We start from the raw sequence: 21,961 nt of genomic DNA, 5'->3' as shown, positions 1-21,961 counted from the left end.
AAAAAAACCACCACCAAACAAACAACACCAGCTCCCACCACCTAAACACACAACAACCTCCAACCAAAAAACCATCACCCACCCACACAGCACCCCACCACAAACCAGTAATCTTGGGCACTAGAGCATGCCCTGAAGAACCATGTCTACACGTTTCTTAAATACCTCCAGGGATGGTGACTCCACCACCTCCCTGGGCAGCCCATTCCAATGCTGGATAACCCTTTCAGTAAAGAAATGTTTCCTAATATCCAACCTGAACTTCCCCTGGCGCAACTTGAAGCCGTTACCCCTTGTCCTATCATCTGTAACTTGGGAGAATCAGTCCACATCTATACCACAGTGATGAGCAAGTTCCAAAATCAAGTCCGGAAGCCAACCTGCAGGTCAGAATCAGGTCCAGCAATCACTTGGCAGACCCATGGTGATGAGGCAGGGCCAAAGTAAAACCAGGGAGCCAATCTGCAGGTTGTTGTCTGGATTAACAAGGTCCACCACCAGCCATAACTATGCCTGAAGTAGAAACCAGCTTTCCTCTAACTCAGGTCTGAGCTTAAATAGAATTACTTAATTCTATTAATAATTCTATTCACAGTGACTGGAGATCTTGGCATTAGCCAGTGATGCTTATACAGTGAAACGGCTGATAGTTGCTTCATGTTTCCTTTAGGGTGTGTAGGTGTCCACTGCAAGAAGAGCTCAGATCAGTAGAATCCTAACAGTTACGTATACATACACGTAAATGTAGATGTCTTAACCTTTGCACTGAACCCTACCCTGTACATCTACCTCCAGCAAATGAGGTTGCCAAGTGTGATCCCTAGATCCAGAGGATACAGTGATGCCTGTGTTCTAGGTTCTGCACTGAAGATTTTACTTGATCTTTCCCGGTGGGGGAGCCATATACCTTGCACAGATCCAGTAGCTCCAAAGTCAGCAGTAGGGAAGCCCAGGCTAGCCCAGTTCAAATACAACTCATCCAATGACTTAGGGAAATGGGTCAACTCATGGCTTTCTCTTGTTGGAGTGCTGGCATCAGGAAGATTTTTAGGACAGCCTCAGCATTCGGGCTTGTCTGAGCAGAATGGAGGCCAGATCTGCATCAGAAAGAGAATGGCTTGTTGGGGAAAGAGACAGGAAGAACCAGGGAACAAGCATCACTTTCCCTAAAACCTCATAAGTTCAGGCCTACCCTGCTGAGAAGTGAGTTTGTTTTCTAACCAGCCATGCTCTCACAGCTTGTTTTGCTCCGTCATTATTGCTGCAGGATGACATGTTTCCTTCTGCCTTGGTACCTGTTGAACTCATGGCAAATCTCTAGAGACATGGAGATTGAGGTAGTAGGTGCAGGTTGTTCTAGCCCCACCGTGTCTGTCAGGGTGGGAGTCACGGTGTGCTCCAGGAGGAGCCACTTGCGTCAGCACTAATTGAGCACCGTAAGGCACAGGGACCCACAGTGCAGGCAGTCTTCGTACCCACAGACTGAGAACACCCTTTGGACTCTCTGGAAATAACCTACTTCCATAGAACAATAGTTCCCTTGTTGGTGTATAGCACTCCCTAAGACACAAGAATAATTTAAAATATCACCTGTCCTTAATGAATGTACAGTTGGGGTGATCTAATGCAAATGGATCAGTTCACCTGGACACAGTAGTCAGTGTCTTTGCCGCATTGTCATTTCTCTCAGAGTGATTGTAGGCAATTATGTTCATAGCATCCATTACCTTACCCCCAGACCTTCTCAAAGATAAAGATGGGTTTTAAAAGAAGCAAGACTTCTGATTTGAATCGTTCCTATATGGGGTGTTTGTGCTAAGCTGTCTGCTTTCTTTTAAAGTATACCAGAAATACACTTTTCACACCTACACTTTTAGAATACATCTGTTGCATAAAGCAGTTTGTAGGGACTTTGGCTGTTGAAAGCTTTAGCCCTTATTCCCAGCTCCATCTCAGCTAACTGCCTTTCAGGAGAAGAATTGCTATCTTTATTTAGTTGTGTTATACTTAAACCTTGAAGCCCAGAGTACCTGGGTTTAGCCTACCTGTGGGCACTGCCCAGAAAAATGATTACATTCGCCAAACTCAGAGTAATAGAGTTAATTTGATATAAACTGGACATTCTTTTCTTTTTTTTTTTTCCTTTTTGCCACCTTCTTTTTGTGTGTGCAGATACTTCTGAAAGTTACTGTAAGATGCTAACGCTAGATGCATCTACCGGCAGCCAAGTCCAACAAACAGGTACCTACAGATGTAGTTTAGGTGAAGATTAGGTGCCTGAGGACTCCTATAAAATCTACTAGATTGTTATCTGCATTGGCCACATGACAATACTTCCATAAAATAGGTACTAAATTACTACTGGCATTAGAAGTATATTTTTTTAACTCAGCAGAACAAGTTTAGTTCTACCTGATGTAGTCAGAAGTCACCCAATTTTAGGATTACAAAGACAATTTGCCTCAAGCTAGGCAAAGATAATGATAACTGTCTTATTCCTCTTTATTTCATAGTTAAACTATGAAAAATTAAACAGATTAACATTGTGAATGCTTGTTATCTATTTCCCTTTTGTTCTGTCTTAATTAGAAACAAAAATCTTGGATAAATCCAATTTACTTTTGACATGAACTGAAGCAATTTCCTCCTAAAGCCCTAGTCTAGTCTTTTTATATTCCAGTAAGTTTTAATGGACTCCATCATTATCTGAGAAATTCAGTCTCTAGAGAGAACTTTTGGTCACATGATGAATACAAAACTACTGTTTGATTCCCCGACACTACAAAGTCATTGGAACTCCTACAATCCACCTTAAGTCTTAGCTCTTCGGTGCCAGTTCTAGAAATGTTTTGTGTTTTGTTTTTTTCTTTTTATTATTCTCAGGTAGATGACAGCTTTGGGCAATTTACAGATAGAGCTGGTAGATGAAAACAAAACTGTTACAAATTATGGTATACTTAGTGCTCTTCAGTTTCTCTCTCTGAAGAACTGCTACAAATATATTTTTATCCCCTTCCCTTTAGATTACACAATAATGCAATATGTTTTGGAATCTCAGTAGTGCCTTTCTACCACTGTTGCTACCAAAAAAATGTTATTCAAGAAAAACAAAATTTCCTTTCCCTTGTCTGTTACTCCACTCTGTCTGCATATCAGTCTTGTTTCTGGAGACATCTCAAGTCATATGGATGTTGTTTTGTAGTTGTGGCTGCTCTTAGTCTTTGATCTTGTCTTTCGGTGATTAATTTATCTTCCTAGTACATTGAATTACTAACTATGATAAAAAAGAATAGTAAGTAATTGTTCCTTTGGATTAGCATTGGAAAGTCCATAAAATTGTAGACTGAAACTAGATTATCAATAAAACACTAGTATTCCAGTGTATTTCCTCATCATAACTCAAGAAATTCAAGTTTTACTGGTGTATCCATTGCCAAAATTTCAGAATTACAGATTAGAGGGGAAAGCAATCACAACTTTTTATTTAGATTTTTTGATTTATTCTGAAATGAAATCTAAAAAATAGGACTTTGGAGTTAATAAAAACTATAGAGATGTTTATTGATTTTTCCATATTAACTAATATCTAATTAGGGTAATGTGGCATTAACTTAGAACTTCCATGGAGCAGAAATAATATACCAATTCTTCCAAATCAGGAATAGTTCTTATAGGAAAATTCAGGTTGGATGGAGCCTCAAGAGATCCTTCTCAAAGCAGAGTCAAACTGCATTGTTCAGGGCTTTATCCAGTCTTGGTTGAAAATCTCTAATAATGACACTGCACAAACTTCCCTGCGAAACCTGTTCCAATGCTTCACTCTCCTCTTGGTGAAAAGGTTTGTCCTTATACCCACTTGAAGCCTTTTTTTGTTTCAAGATTTGATAAAAAACTGATTTTAGCCTTCGGATAGATGGCAGCATTACTATCACAATGATATTTATTCATACTGAGGGACTTAAGGTACTACCTCAACATAAGTAATCAAGCTGTGACAGATGTCATCAAGTTTTATTATAAAATGTGGGTTTCCAGTTCTAAACTGAATAACTTAGCAGAAACAGCAGCTTCCAAAAATCTGTAAGTAGCTATAAGCATACCCTACAGTTCTACTGAGCACATCTGCCATAACAAACCTGCCAAAAATTCAGGACATCAATGGATCTGTCAAGAATGGAGAGCTTCTTTTTGAATCCTTTATTTATAACCAAATTAAGCATTTGACTGTAGCCTCCTCCCTGCTGGGATCATCTTCTGTCAGTAGAAAAAGACATGCAGCAGACCTTTAATAAGCATCTGTCTGATAAGAAGACTATATTATGATGGCTTAGTGATGTATTAACAGAGCAGCCCAGTGAAAAATGCTTTAGCTGAAGGAATTCTCTGTTTTTTGAGATCTATTGTAGAACAAAATGAAGAATTTTCATCTGAGATACCGACTTGTTATGCTGTTCAGTCAAACATTTCTTTCCCACTTAACAATATGGATAGACACTGTCAAATACAGAATATTTTGCAGAACTATTGAACATGAGTTCCCTAAATCATAATGCAGCCAGGCTGAAACAAAACAAAACAAAAACGAAACTTGAAGACTTACAAGTTTTCCCATATTCTGAAATACAACGTTTTGAGATCTGTACAACTAAAGGACAAACTGTTGTATTTGATCTCAGTACAAATGTTACTTGCAGCAAAGATCAGCCTTGCTAATCCCTACTTATTTTTGTAAGTTCATTTAGATTGAGAGAAACTGTGTGAACACATATCAAAACATGCTCTTTCTTATTCTATCAAAGTAGGGATAAAAGGATGTGGTACAGAATTTACATTTAGAACATCCTTCAAATAGCCATAAAATAAGGTGAAATCTGCCTGTGTTCTAGTAATTGCAATTACTATTTTTTTTTGGTGGGAAATATAAAAAGCATAAGAGATCTACCTGAAGATGAAATGAGGACATAGTTAAATAATAAGTCTAAATGAATGACATACAAATAAAATAAAATGAAAGGGAAGTCATCCAGTTTCATTAGTCATTTCATTAGTTTCTAACATGACTAGCCAGCCTGGAAAATGGCCAGAGACAGGATACACATCCATGGCCCCTGGTGGTTGCTTTGTTCCTTGTAAAAATTACTGCGTAAACACATCATGGACACCCTTGCAAAATCTTTTATGGATTGTCTTTTTGAGGACTGTGTCCAAGGCAGAAAACCTCTGGCTGATGAAGCAGCACTATTTAGATCCAGAAAAGTTTATAAAAACAAGTATTTACTATTCAAGTTTTATGTAAAAGTTGGTCAAAATCACATAAGGCTAAAATAAGATTAATAGGTTTGACTTGAAGACAGGGATTAGATAGAGTCCCATGTTATGCAAAACCCTTCTTATTTGTAGCCTAGAAGACCTCACAAGAACCAGCACAAAAAGAAACTGATGGGATGGAATTTGCATAGGGAGAGCCAAAAGAAATAGTGTGATATATACTTTGAGGTATTGAATGTTTTAGGTTATTGCAACAAGATGTGGAGGACTTGAGGAAGAACAGCAGGAAAAACAAACCAGTTAGGTCTAAAGCCACACAATACCAAAAGTTGTTTCTGATATCTAAAATGCTGGAGTATTTTCTTGCCATTTCTGTCCTAGCTCAAAGAGACAACTTAGAATTCAAATCAGTGAGTAAAACATTACACAGAATAATTCAATTTACATTCAACTTAACAACTTAATAGACAGTTCTGAATAGTGTAAAAAATTAATCTGTTTTAGTTTCATGTGAATGTTTTACCATTCATATGTGAAACTTGAATGTTGAAAAAACCAAGACATTAAGAAGTAATTGTTCTCACAGTGAAATACTGTGAGAGACTACCACATGTTACCCATGTTTTAGATGTGACTAATGAGAAGAAAATTGCCCACATTTGTCATAACAGGAGTTAAGCCTGATAAAATTAGAGCAAACAAAGAAAACCTGAGTTCACTGAACTTGTGGGTCAGATGGGTCAGATTGTGAAAGAAAGATGTGCAGGGAATGATGCCCACTGCCAGAGGTGAGGGAACATGTGGTGGCTGTGATTTGATAATGGCTGATGGATGTGGTATTATGCCTTTCATCAGGCCATGCAACAATGTTTAAAAATGCAGGAAAGTTTTGAGTTGTATTCACCATCCATTGTCATGTAATTCTAGAGTACTTTTCCAATCCAATGCAAATGTTCAGTAGTTTAAGATAGAATACAATATAAGTTTTTCTTTATATGTATATATGTACATTATTTTGGAATGAGACACTGGGTGTATTCATCAACATTTTCATTTGTTTTCTATGGCAGGATATACGTGACTCTTCCAGAAGCCTGAAATCTGACCTACCTTTTAAGCATTTCATTATAAATCTGCCTTTTGTGTTTTTTCAGACAGATGGATATTTCCTAAAACCATATTAGGCAAAGTAACATTAGCTATCTTGTTGCCTCTGTAAACTGGCCCAACTTTGGGATGATAAGCTTTTGTGGATATACCCAAACTTGTATATATGTAAGTATACTTATATACATACAAGTAAATGTATATATGTATGGGTTTAATAGCTTGTCTATGTGGGTAATATGCAGTTAAACACCATAGACACAGCATGCATTAAATTACACAGGCTTTATATGCTAATAGACTCCCCTAAGCATTCACAGTTTGAAAAACTTGAGACTTTATTTTACTGGGATTGCCAGCAAGAAAGAATACTTGTATTTTATCCCAAGCCCTTATAAGAATTATGGAAGAGATTAATCCACTGTTGTCCCCTAGTTCTTCAATAGGATGTTGATTTCAGACCCTTGCTCCAGCTGTCAGGACTAGAGGAAATGATTTTCTTTTGGGGATTATAGGGTCCTCTTGAGGACTGGGTGTTGAGTTGGGAATAGCAATTGCCACAGACGTCATGCAGATTTATTGAACCATTTTGCATCTGAGAATATGTTGATGTCTCTTAGTCTTAATATAATAAAAAGTAAATAGCTGAAATAGTAGATGAAATTAAAAATTTACCTAATCTAGGGAAGAAAGAACTGACATTTTGCGTGAGGTGATATTATGCTACATTTTTCATCTGAACATGGTTGCAGGTGTATGTGTTGGTTCTCATGTATGGAAATTAGCTTTTATAGCCCTTTGATCAGAGATCTGTTGCAAAACACAGTAAATTTGAACCATGTCAGATTTGATTTTACATTAGGACAAGCAATGCTCAAATAAATATTTCTCAGAGCTAGGACCACCCTACCCTACCCCCCAAGAGAGACAGTGGCATGCTGTTTCCTTCATTTTTAAGGATTTATGGCTAAGATTGTCTTCTGGAAGTAAATTTTGAATGTCCTTCAAATTATGTACTGGTTCTGGCTTGGATGGAGTTAACTTTCCCCATATCAGCCTTTATAGTGCCGTGCTTTGTATTTGTAGCTAGAAACACACACCACTGTTCTGGCTACTGCTGAGCAGTGCTTGCAAAGCATCAGGGCTGTCTCTCCAAACCACCCCCTGTGTCAAAGGCCAGTAGGCTGCAAGTGGGTAGGAGAAGGGGAAGGGACATAGCCAGAACAGCTGACCCAAACTGATATTCCATACCATATGATGTTGTGCTCAGCAATAAAAGCTGCATTTGTCTTTTGGAGCAACAACTATATGTACTGAAGCCCTACTTCCCAGGAAGTGGCTGGACATCACCTGCTGACGACAAGAAGAGAATAAAATCTTTTTGTTTTCCTTTGCTTCCTAGCATGGCCTTTGCATTTTCTTTATTAATCTGCCTTCATCTTGATCTACAAGTTCTTTTTCATCTTATTTTCTCCCCTCCCTGTCCTGCTGAAAACAGGGAATGATAGAGCAGTGTGGTGGGCACCTGGTGGCAGCCAAGGTGAACTCACCACAAGTAAGTGCAGGCTGAAAGGACGGAAAATTACCTTCTCAATATTGTCTTATCACAATCAGGATACTAGAGTAAGTGAACTTCCTTTTTTGGAGCCCCAAAATTCCTTATTTTCTTTTGGGAATCACAGAAAGCAGAACCTTATATTTTTCAAGTTACCTACTAGTCAAAACTATTTCCTAGAACATAACTTCTCCTCCCCACCCCAGGGCAGAATCCCAGGCCAAAACACGTTTTCTCTTTTAGCAGCTTGGTTAGATAGGATTAATGAACTCCTCCCTAGTCTTGTGGTACTTAAACACATCCTCTAATAACAGCTTCACAAATAATATCTTTGCTTTGTGTAACTTTTTCAGATGCTAACATGTGTCATCTTCGGATATCCACATTTTAGCAGTAGCATCTGCAAAGCCCTGAAGGCAAATGAGATTATAAATGTAAATATTAATACTTGTGATGATTCAGGTGTTAGATTTCTTAAAGCTTTCATGCAAGTGGTAGCCTGTGTCAAGCTACTTTGTACAGTACGGCACAGATGATGGATTGGCTAAAAATGACTCTGTATTATAAAATGTAGACATCTGTGGGGTTTGCCTAAGTATACAGGGAACATGCTTTAGTAAGGTTTTCGTAAGAAAAAACCTGCAACAACTTTCTTGATACTCTTTTGTTTTCAGTTATTCCTTTGAAAATAGTGCCTTTAGTACTATTAGTAATAATAGTATCTTTGAAAAGTAGAACCCTGAATTCTCCCTGTCACTTTGAAAATATAGGTTTAGATTTTGAAGGAATCTCACCGAAATTTGTCCTCTAGGCAAGAGTGATAGCATCACTGTTAGAGCCTGTATTTACGCATTGCACAACAGTTGCATATTGGTAGTATCTTAGAATCCACTAGCTATTTTCTAGTGAATTGCACTGCATAGTAAAAAAAAAGGATTAAATAATTAATACAGGTACAAATCCCATTAAAATAAATAAAATCTCAATATTTGCTGTATGTATTATTTTACTGTAGTCGTATATGTGTTTTGAGCAAAATCTAACATAAAAATATCTCATCTTTAATTTATTTTGGATATCGTGGAGCACTTGGCAACAGGGACTGCATGTTCAGGAAACAAGAAAACAAGTACAGCTGACAGGATGAAAATGGTACAAAAGAAAACCACATCTCTTTGACTTCATTATAGTGTGTACTTAAAAAGTTACAACACTTTATTGGTTTTTATTTCTACCATGTCCTTTTTCCTCACCTCTGAATGCTACTCCAGCTTTAAACCTTTACAGGGCTTCCTCTGAAGATACAGTTTTGTAATTAACAGTGCTCTTTGTGCACATCCTACTAACAAAGAAATGCTTTGATCCACACAGATGACAACAGGCCTTATTCTTCTCTTCCATAAATCCAATAAATTCTAAGGCTGCAAGAAATCATAAATTAAATGCACGTTTTAGTGTTTATATAAGGAAGCTGTTGTGTTTAGAGAATGAGATTAACCAGAGTGGTCACAGAGAACTTTGAATAACAAATCCTGTGCTTCCAGTAAAGGCCTAGATCTTTATGACGTGAAAATAGTGGTCTGCCCAAAGCAGGGCTGTATTTCTCAGAAGATAAGGAATAATATTGCCCTTTTTTGGTAAAATATCCGTAATCTATCAACTGTAAATTACTCTAGTGAGCTATTTAGTAGATCCTCCCTCTAGAATTTTTCATTTTCCTCTGTACACAGTACTCAAAATTTATAAATATAAAAAAGTAGTCAAAAATATTTTATTGTAAAAAAGAAACACCATGTCAATGCAGGGTTCTACTAAATGGATCTAATTAGTAAAGTAGACCTGTATTTATATACAAAGACAACATTTAAAAAGGCTAAACTTCTCTGTAAAAGTGAGAATATCTTAAAAATAAACTTATGGTTTATATTGCTAGGATTTATTCTTAGGAATTAGGTATGAAACAGGATTTACAGGACCCCTACTTTACTGAAAGAAAGAGAAGTTATTACAAAACTATTTATGTAATAGATTTCAGGAGCACAGAAGAGTCACTTTTGGAGGATATTAGATTAAACCCAATATCTAACATCCTGTCTCTGGAAGCAGAGGATATAGGATCTGGATCTGAAAGGTAACAAAGCTTTATTTGTTTTGTAAACTCTTCTTTGCTGAATCAAGCTAATTCAGTGCTTCCAACAGCATGGATTTCACATCCTTAGGCTACTGAATCATGGAAGAGACCTCTCTGATCTCACCACAAGAAGTGATGGTGCAACATGAGCAGGTTACAACAGTGTTTGGTTTTTTATTCTTACTACTTACTTTTGGATTCTTACTTTGGATTCTTACTAAGTGTGCCTTGAACCTGGCATACAAACATGACTGCTTGTTGCAGCACTGAGATGAACATTCAGAGCAGATTTGTGGACATACATAAAGGCCTGTTCTTCCTCTTCTATCCTCTTTGAAGGATATATAACAAGTTTTTTAAATTAATTTGGAATGTCTTATGTTATGTAAGAAATCTTCTGATTATCACTCCTTCACTTCTTGTGGTAAGCAACTTCTCATTTTTTAAGTTATATCAACAATATCAACAAAACTGGATTATTTTCTGTTCTTTAGCAGATGTCCTTAATTGATTAGTTATGGTTCATTGTCAGCTGGGATATTCCATCCAGAAATTCTTTACAATACAGCAAAAATAATTTATGTACTGGTAGACTTGGTTTAAATGATTGTTCCTAGTTTTGAACATGTCTGTTTTACCTGCTGGTCATGTAGATATTTTGTGTACAAAACCACCGATAGATTAATTTGAATTGTTGAAGTTAATTATAACTAAATTATTTGACTAATGAAACCAGTCTGTTGTCTCTTTCAGAAATAATGATAAATAGTTAAATGGTAAATAGGCAATATAATATACAAATAATATATACTAATACACTACTAAGATACTAATTACCTCCTGTTTGATACTCACCTGTACTGCTGTTATTAAGCCTAAAAAAAGGTTCTTTTCAATAGAAAGGGAATTAATTTGGAAAAAAAACATATTTCAGTGCTGGGTTAACCTGATCACAGACAAATGATGCTTGAAAGATGTATAAAATTGCAGAGTGCTGAGCCACAGGAGAAACCAAGCAAAGGTGATACTAATCTGAGTTTGGTTTTAGTTTTTCAAACAAATATGACAGACACACCCCAAAAGAAGTAATACTGGCTTGTTTCTAGCATGTGTATTCTACATTTCTTAGCAATTAGATAAAATCTGCTGCTTAGAGTATCTTAAAGGATCAACACTGGTTCCTGATTCCACAGTTAACTTGATCACTTTTCTGGCAACCTGACATGGTCAAGCGCAAACAGATGTTCCACAGTGGTGTGATGCAGTTCAAAACTGATTGGACACATCAGCATGAGGTTCTGCCCTACTTAGTTAGCTGTGATGAGGAAAAAAAATCAGCATTTTGTTAAATTCACATGTTGTTCATCAGTATATCAAAATTTTGTCTTTGAAAGAATAAACGGATCATCATCACGAGCAAACAAGTTATAGAAAACAGCTTTATGAGAATCTGATCCATACAGTTTCACTGCCTGAAATGAAAAATGCTGTGGGTCAGATATGCAGCCATAGGTAAATACTCCTTGTGTTAAGTGTACTTTTCTATGTTTAGCTTCTGAGCCATCACTTAAGACAAAACTTGTCTGAAACATAACATAAGGATGTTCCCAGCAACCATTACATCATAAATTGACCTGTAAAGAAGTTTCTATTTACTTCTGTTTTTTAATAATTAAGAAATAAACCAATTCTAAATACATATGAAAGAGACTTTTAGATTGCATGAATATAATTATTTTCCTTTTTTGGTATATTTTAACTATAAGTAACTCAGATATTTGATGTTAATGGGACTGCTTGTATGCAGCTCTATTTCTGGGTAGAAATCTTGGTAAATTCTGCCCCCGTCTTAGATAATAGTACTCATATATAACAGAAATAATAGTCTAGAAGGAAATAGCTCTCTTGTAGCAATTTCTGATTGTCACCAACCTCTTCAGACGTACTTGCTGTTCCCTCCACTGGATGCTATAACACATCAAGTTAGGGTGGTCTTCTCTCAGACAAGCACCATCAGTCTGTTCAAGTCCTCAGATCCTGTCAAATGCTGATCCTTCTCCAGACTTCTGCAACTAGGCTAACAAATTATTACTGATAATTTCCATAGCATATGGCTGAGGAACACTAGTGACAGATCAGTACTGACTGTTTAAATACTGTATAAATACAGAAAAAATATTGGCAACTTCTGATGGCAGTGCCTATAAACACAGGAGTAGAGATATGAGACCAACACTGGTAAATGAGTATGTCAAATATTTTATTTTGTCATCAGGTATTACAGAGGCATCTCTTCAGAATAGTCACTAATTTCACTTTTTCCATAATTCAGTCACTTAGCCTTCCTGTCTTCCTAACAAAGCTTCATGTTGTTAGTAGAAGTCAATGGTTATGGAGTTTTATTTTGTTCTATGGGGAAGATTTCCTAAGAAGAATAGAATGTCACATGGGGCACCTTCAGCAAACCATTTTCTGAACCATATTTTTTTAGTATGAATGTTAAGAGCATTAAATCTCTCAGATACAGTAAAAGTCAAATCTTCTACCCACTGAAAGTGTGTGTGACTTGAAGTAACCCACTGAATTTCCTTAAACAGTATTTCAAATGCTGAGGCTGGGAAAAAGAAACTTCAGTTTCAGTTTGATTGGTTCTTCTGCAGAGCTACCTTACCACAGTCAACAAAGAAAGAACAGTTACTTTTCCATACCTAGCTTAATAGATTGAGATGCATCCTGTAAATTACTTCTAGCTCTACTTTGGAAAAGGACTAAAAGAAAACTCAACATCACCTCGTAATTTTAACTGCAGGATAGGAGTGGCTAAGGCATAAGCACAGTCATGATGGGCATTGCTATTAAAAAAACCCAATCATCAATAGATCAGCTCATCTGAAGAGCTGTTTGTATTGACATATACTACGCCTTGATGACAGGAGCCAATATTGATGATTGCATGAAGTAATAAATCTCATATTTAGCCAAATCAGTTCTGTTTTCTATGTTGGAACTAACTAGCTTTGTTCACCAGAGAACTTATATTACTTGTTCTTGATGCTAGAAACTCCACTCTTTAATATGATCCACAGGTATCTGGATTTCTCCCACAATTGATTTACAGCCTTCTAAATATTTGTAGCCTCTTCTGGCATTAGTGGAGTTGAAGGTTGTAAACCAGCTTTAATGTATTTTCCATTCATTGTCTATTTGCTCTTTTCATTTTCTGAAAAGGGAGTGTTGCTGGTAAAACTTATGTGGACCTACTGCAACAAATGTATGCATTTGACAAGGACATGATCAAAGGCATTCTATTATCAGATGTCACCACAGGGATATTGCAAGACATATACGTAAGTCTGGTTCACATAATTATCATTCTTTAAGGAATTTCAAAAGGACAAAATCTAACAATCATGTGATTTACTTCTGGTATTAGGTCCCACTGCAGAGAAAGATAACTAATTTTGTGTTTCCACCATTTTCTTGTTGCTCTGTTATTCTATACTGTGTTCTACTTCTACCATTTCTACCCTTTTAGAAAGAAATATGCAGTTAAAAATGATATTCAAAGACACTTATGCAACATCAACTCTTTTCAAGATATTAGATATTCTAATGCTTGGTTCTTAAGCAATTACTATGATGAGACTCTGTGTTAATGAGGCTCATTTGACAGATTAATTAAAAAAATTTACTTCTTTGTTATATAATCCCCATTTCATCAGAGCTTGAATGTTGACAGAAATTTAACCCTACAAAGTACTATGAAGAATGAATATGAAAAAGAATTACTGGTAAATATTAAATTTTGATAAGGATAATAATTTGGTTGAAATATGTGTGCGAATTTCAGTTACCATGTCTTTTCTTGTAAATTGGTATGAAATTGAAAACCTTCTTGCACTTTTTTCCACACACCCTTAAAGCAAAAAAGGGAAACTCCCAGAAGAGAGTCACTGTTAGCTGCCACAGTGGCCAAGTTTAAGTACTTTTCTGCCAATACTTAGTTTTTCCTTAATGTTGCTTTTTGGCTGAAAACAATAGTTATATTGTTTAAATATCACTTAATCAGCAGTTAGTCAATGTTTGTATGTTTCATATGGCCTCTGTCATTTCACCTTCGGGTAAATTGACCACAATGAAAGTGTGATTTTGTAAAATTCAGGATTAAAATAGCCTAATTTATCCAAACTCTAAGGTTTTGAGACTGAGATCTTGGTATAATGAGCCAAGTTGCATTGTTCTAAAGTTGTTCTAAACAAATCATAGCTTTAGTGTCTGCATTAAGAAGAGTATTAGAGTTTTATATGTACTGAAGGTGTGCAGTGTAGGAGTTTTATATGTACTTCAGATATACAGAAGACAAAAAGAGTTAAAAGTGGGGAGAATGCGCACCCACTGCTACATGGGGGCAGGGAACCTGGTGGCAAAAGACATGGAAAAAGCTGATGCACACAAAGTCTTGTTTGCCTCGGTCTTCACAGGTTAGACTTGTCTGTATCTTTAGTGTTTAAAACCTCTTCATTTAGTTCTAATAGATGTATTTTAACCACTTTTTCCAATATTCCTACAGGCACACCAGAGTCAAAGGAAATCTTAGTAAATTTTTGCCATCTAAACACACCAAATTGCAGTTCGTTTGTCTCCCAAGTTAGAAATTATAGAGAAAGGGAGAAAATAAACAAAGTACTAGCTAGTATAAACAAGCAAATGAAGGCTGCTATCAGAACAACATTTTTCCTGTTTTAAACTTCCTCCCACACCAGTCATAATGCCAGAAGACATTTTTCAAAGAATTTTAAACACTGTTGAAAATAACTCAAAGATTAAGATGGTTTTGACATAAAGAACCAGAGTGCACCCATTGCTACATGGGGGCAGGGAACCTGGTGGCGAAAGACGTGGAAAAAGCTGATATACACAATGTCTTCTTTGCCACAGTCTTCACTGGCTGGGGAAAGGGGATTCTCAAAAGTAAGAGATTTTTCTGACTGCCAACAGCCCTGAAACCACCATAGAAAGCAAAAAATCTTGAAAATGAGATTCACAAGTTTGCAGGAAACTACATTTCCAAGAAGGAACAGATGCAACTGAGACTAGCAGGCGGCTGGGTCACTTAGAAAAACTCTGATTAATCTTAAGCTTATAGTTGGAAAAGTAACTGTGATACTTGGGCTGATTTTTTTTACAAAAGATCCAATAATTATTTGAATCAGTTTTTCCAGGCAACAGAAAAGGGTGCTGTAATATATAACTTCTAAGTCCAAACCTGGCAAGAACTCACCCACCACCCCATCCCCAAACATTACTCCTCAGAACCTATAACATTGAGGCAAAGCTGTTTATGTAGCAGCCCAAACCATGCCACAGGCTGAGTGTTTCACCTAACAGGAAACTTTTTTCTCATCAATCATGATACAGATGGGTCATCTCCAGTGTTTTTAGCTTTTTTATGTTTCGGCTGGTAGAGAGAGTAGGGGAAATCCAGAAATAAAATTGTTGACTTTTTCTATGAAGTTGACCTTTATACTGGGATAATTTGATATAGAATTTGTTCTAATCTATGTCATCATTAATGGAGACATGGCAACGGATTTCATAATGATGCTTAATCTAGCCTTCTCTTGTTTGTTCCAGAGAAACACCACCTAATGCAGAGTCACAGTCAATAAATGGAGAAACTTTCTTGATAGCCAATCCTCCCCCTACAGTTCTTTGTTCCATAGCTTGAGAGATTATTGTCTTGGCAGTTTATTGGTTCAGAGACATTTATGATTGTACTTCATCTGTGGGAACTAAGGGACTGACTCAGCAGCACTTTGACTCCAATGTTGTTTTGTGGCTGTCTGACTCTTTAGTTGTACCTGAAGGTTTTCTAGTTTTCTTTTAGTGTAAATGGAGTACCAAAACACGTCTCAGGTCTTTGATGATTCCTCCCTTTCCTTCCCTCTTTACTGCTTGTTTTGGAGAACTTACTGTGTTGCAGCTTTAGTAAGCTCTATGAGTCTGCAAGAAGTCAGATGACGAATCCTTATGTGTTTGATTTTTTTTTTTTTTTTTTGACTTGGTCTCCACATATGGTATGAGAAAATCCTGAATTTGCCAAAACTTTGAGGTAGAATTGTCTGGCCCTTTTCCTTACATAAGGGCAGAAAAAAACCCCCAAAAACTAGTGTCTTAAGTTTGGTTTTACTGTAACACAAAATATGAAACCTGCACAAGGTAGTTATTTATGAAGGAAAATCTCAAATCTCCTGGGGAAAGGAGACTGAAATTAAAGGTCTGAAAGAAATCAGAACCTGCCAGTTGTGCCCTTGCAATAACACATCATTTTCTTCAGCCTTGCTATCCATTCCAGCAACTTTCAGTAGCCTCCTAGGTTTCTGCAAACTCTACACAGATTCTTCTGGGTTTTCTGCCTTCTTTTGCTTCTAAATCTTAACTTTGGAGCTACTTGTTGCTTCAGAAAGGCCCTTTGCTCCTTTCAGGAGCAAAAGTCCTGTTTATCCCAATACTTCATGCTCCCATTCTACTATCTGTCCTTGGCTGCTTGCCCTATCTGACTGTCCAAAGGCTTCTCTGCCCTTGGATATGCTCAGCTGCTCTCAGGGGAAGAATAAACTACTCTTCCCTCTTCCTTTCTAGACGAGGTGGCACCAAAAGCATGGCAGTCAGGTCAGGGAGGCTCTTTCTCAGTTGCCCAGCCACAGTCTTGTTACAGAACACACAATTTGCGTTTATGTGGTACAGGATTGCATCAGTTGTCACACACAGGCTGAAAGAACATAATTGTTGGATCAGGTTTTGGTGACCCTGAAAACAAGAAGGGAGAGCACAGAAAGTAGATTCGAACTGATATTGCTAAAGAGGAATATAATCTGTTGCACAGACATGAAGGGACACAGTCAAAAAGTCCAAGGTGCAAAATGAACAAGAGAAATAAGGTTTAATATTGACTCAGAGAGGAAACTTTGTTCTTGTGGCAGAACAGAGATCTATTATCTTGTTTAGACCATGTACTTCATGTTCACTTTTTTTCACTTAAAAAGTGAACTGTAGTCAGCCAATTAGTACAGATGCAGCAGAGAAAAAAGTGTTTACGGTACTTCAATAAGGGAAGAATGGGTTATGGAATAGCTGGATGAATTGCAAATACTTTTAGGGCCTTACAGAGTAATTCAAATGTGTCTAATAAAAGCAAGATGCTAGTAATTTCTAGGCTAGTCCACTCAGTTTCAGTTCCAAACCAAACAAGCTTGCTGAAATAAAAAAACACAAATATTTCCTAATTAAATGGAACCTAACAAGGAGATAAATAACAATCAAGATGGACTTTCTCCAAACATGCTACTTTTAAAAAGAAAAAAAAATCACTCCTCTGTTTTGACTAGGTGGTAAACTTTTTTTGGAAGGGGGAAAAATTGGCAGATATTATCTGTCTTGTCTGGTACTACTTAAAAGGCACTCTCATGAGCAAGCTGGGAAAATGACGACTGGATCAAGCAGTTCCACAACTGATTTGAAACATATATCCAGAGTAACAGTCATATATGTTTCACTGTCAGACTAGCAGCTAAATAAAGTAGGTTTCTATGGGAATCTCTCATGCACCTATGAGTGTTCAACACTTCTGTTAGCGACTTGGATGAATGGCTGCATGCAGTTTTGAGGCAAAATTTAGAATTCAAGATCATCTTGACAACTCAAAGAAATGGTCTGATAAAAACATGCTGCAATTCAGTAAGATAATTGGAAAAATCTATCTTTACAGAGAAATATTTGGTTGTGCAAATATAACTTGAGGGAGGATGCACAAATACTACAGAGCAGAATGTAAATCACATACTGAAAAAGGCGAATCTCTCATATTGTTACAAAAAGGACAAAAGCCATACATTAATAAACAAATATTCTGCAAAATTTCTGCAAAATGCATGAAGTAGGTCTGTGCTATCTGGTGCTATATGATTGAAGTTTAAAAAAATGATCCACAATGAATTCTTGAAAGAAAATGGAATCTATAATCCAGATAAAAGTATGCAAAAAAGAAAATAAAAGGATTTTTAAAAACAAATGTAAACTGCAATAGGAGTTGACACCCAGAAAAAGTATCCAATGACCAAAAAAAAAGAGAGTGAGGTGCAGAAAAGTTCACCTCAGGTTGTTCATTTTCCATGGCTGCAAGATATTAAAGAAAGATTGGACAAGTGTTTGGCATAGCTGATTTTATCTTTGGCCAGGGAAGAAGACTTACATGAAGGTGAGGAATAATTAGAGAACTACACTGCTTTCTTTTCCCACGCATTCCATCAATACAAGGTTGGGTTGGAAAAAAATGTGTGTAAATATTGGCACTTTTCACTAATTGAGTCCATTTTGTGCAATAGTATTGCAGGTCTTGCCTCCTCAACAGCTTATTTTGAAAGACTCTGCAAATATTAATTTGAAGATGAAAGGTGAAGCACTTCTACAAGTAGAGTATCACCTACTCTCTGGAAGGATTTATACCCACAATAGACTGTAATGTCTAATTACAAATTTGTGATTATTAATACTTGATCTCAGCATTCTGATTTGACTACTTAAAGGATGTTTCTAGATCAACATGGAATAAATGCGAAGTCATTCTCAAAGGAATCTTTCTGAAGTCATCAGGCTTCAGCCAAGCACACTAGCAAATAGTAATGCTGAAAAAACAGGCAATTTTATAATAACTTTAACTTCAAGATAGTTTTCTGAATATCAAACTTTTTTGGCTGCTACAATCCCAGTTGCCTTTAACATGAATAAGGTACAATTAATTAAATTAACTTGATAAGTAGATAACAGCTAGGTCAGCTGGAACTGGTCAACTGAAAAATGCAACCACTTCTGATTTGATTCAAAATCTCATGTGCTGTAAGTCAGCTAAAGATGAACAACAAAAAATCTAGCAAGGAAAAAGATATAGTAATTTATGGGAGGAAAATAATGAGCATATGAAAAAGACTGAATTTTGGAAAACAAGGTTTTTAACATAACAGGGCAAATCTGTGATGTATTGTTATTGGTCATACCTTCAGGCCCCGTTCTGTTGTCTTCCATTTATGAGTTTTGGCCATTCTAATAAATCCCTCTGTCATAACAAATGCTTTCTGTTGAACAGTGACTCATATTCCAGAGAGATTTCCTTTTTATAATATCACATTGAAGTCCTTCACAGCCTATTAATTTGTTATTGATATTTATTTTTCTAAATAATTTTACCAGAGTATATAATTAATATGACACATACATCATTGTTTTATTGCTAATTATATCATATATGTCTCTAGTGAATATCTTTTGATCTCATCTTTCCCTAAAAACAAGATTCAGTTTTATTCCAAAAAGTCTCTTGTGTATTAATGATTAAACTTTAACTTCTCTGGGGTGCAATAAGAACTGAAAAAGTGATATTTAGCATAAATTCTATAGAACAGCTTTTTGTAACATCAGGGAAGCAATAAAAGAACACTGCTTACAGAGCAATCTATATCTCATTCTTCTACTTAAAAGCACACATGGGGATTGTTAAATAATAATGTATTATTAAGCATTCATCATACTGGATTCCCAGTAGAGACAATTACCCTTTGCTTTCCATCAGAAAGCAAATTATTCATTGTGGTGGTGAGTCTTATGCCTTAGTTATGTTCCCATGTCTGAGACAATTTTGGAATAATTCAGTTTGCAGAAGAAGTTAGGAAGGGTATGAGTGGCTTTGGCGTGACACTATAGTCACCTATTGGGAAACAAAAGCTTCCTGACCTGCTTCACTGACAGTAGTCAAAATCACTAACACAAACAGCTTTATAACAGCTCATACCTTCTTTTCTGTTCTTTTGTATCTCTTCATCCTGGTTTTCATACTAATATTTTTGATCAATCCCTGTGTTCTCTTTCTAGGAAATAAAAATAATCTGGGATTTTATTTGACAGTATTGCCAAAACCCAGGATATCCTGCAATCAAGATACCTTGGAAACCAAAGGTGAGGTACAAGTTCTTCTGACTTACTGTCTGTTCCCTTAGTGCCTGGAGCTATGCATAGTCTCTTTTACTGTTACATGGCTTTTGGCCTTGTTTTATGTGTGGTAACAGTCACAGAAGGGAAGAGGGGTAGGACAACAGAAACAACTGTCCATTTCCTACATAAGAGGTGACCTGGCACACTTTGGCTGAATGTCCCTCAAAAACATCCAAGGGAGCCGTTCAGCTTTGAAGGGAAATATTCATTGAACCAGGGGAAAATTAAGATAAAAAATGTATTAATTGGAGCAGACTTTGGAGTTCAGTTCTTCTCCTGCCCGGGTGAATACCCTCAGGATCTCACTCTTTCTTCCATTCTCTTGTCTCATGAATATTTAATTCTACTATGTAAAGTGGAACAACTTAAATGGATGATAATGAGAAACCTAATTCCTGAACATATAGTAACCACAGTTTTCACCCAAGATGGTAGACTCAATCCAAGGAAATGAGTTCTCTCAGAAATGGGTGTTCTCAAAGTGCAAAAGATGAAATGTAAATTTTAATAGTTAAATCTACAGAGCAGTGAGGATGCAGCCTTGGATAGGGTACAGGAAAGTAAAGAAATGGAGAAAGACACTCCAGGATGATAGCTGACAGAGCACAGAGCAATGTAGAGTAGTTTTCTCATGTGATACTTGGCTACAAAAGACTTGAGAATTGCTTGTTTGATGATCTTGCTGGGAGATAGTGATTGACATAGAATAGAGAAAGGAGCAGACCTTTAATCCCTTGCATCCCAAACAATACTGAAGTTCCTGGGTGTATTTTCTCCCACTGGATCTATTGGTGTGCAGTAAGACTGACTGTAGGACGCACAAGGGAGAAGACAAATGTCCTGTCTCTGAATTCTGACTTGGCTTAGGCATGAGACAGAAGTCTAGCTGAAGCTGAGATACATCACTCCTGGTCATATCCAGAGGCTGAACTTCACGTTTCTTATTTGACAAAACTAAGTACCCAGTGCCTTGAGAACGGGACAATAAGTGAAAAGTGATTTAGAGGGGTTTGACCTTGATGTTTACTTCCAACTTTTGATATTTGCATCTTTTGTGGATATCATCCTGGGCCTACACTGTAAGTGTGTTTCCTTTGCTGCAGCTCATGAGACCCAACAGCTCTGTCTGTATTGCCTGTAATACATTTTCAGGAGGAGCACCAAATGTGAACCGGTTCAAAACCCCCTACTCATGAGAGTTTTTGATAAATGGCATTTAATTATATCATTTGTAAGGCAAATTACAATGAAAACAAGAAACCTATCTGGTTTTTTATATGATTTATATGGTGTTATATTTATAGGGTAGAAAAATCAGAAACTTGAAAAATCTTTCAAAAAAAATTATTGTTATACCAAAAAGTGACACACCACTCGCTTTGACACAGCTGTTCTGATATGTGCTGATCATACCAAGTATCATTAATAACCGTAATATTTTGCATGGCTCTGATAAGTCAGACACCATTACTCCATAAACAAACTTTTTTTTCCTCAAAAAAGCTTGTCTTATAAAGTGAAAGTACAAGGGAAAAAATATAAAGACACAAAAGTTTCTTACTAACTTGGGGGCCAGTTTGAAACAATTTTCACTTATAACAGTTTAGAAATAGGAGTAATGTGAAATAATTTGCCCAAATGTCTTTCCTTCTGGGCCTGCCTCTCATCACCTAGTTTGGGAAAAGTGCCAGTAAGGACTGGAAGCACATTTGATCCTTGTTTTGCATAAAAGAAAATGCAGTAGAGGCTTTGGAGCATCAGAGCATACAATTTCATGTTGCTTGGTGAAAGTCAGGCTGTGTCATGTTTAAATGTGGCCTAAGGGAATTTGGTTGTGTTCCGTACAGCTGAAACTA

This window comes from Calidris pugnax, unplaced genomic scaffold, assembly GCF_001431845.1.
Source record: "Calidris pugnax isolate Ruff unplaced genomic scaffold, ASM143184v1 scaffold44, whole genome shotgun sequence".
NCBI classification, from domain to species: domain Eukaryota; kingdom Metazoa; phylum Chordata; class Aves; order Charadriiformes; family Scolopacidae; genus Calidris; species Calidris pugnax.
Note: the sequence above shows the minus strand (reverse complement) of the source record.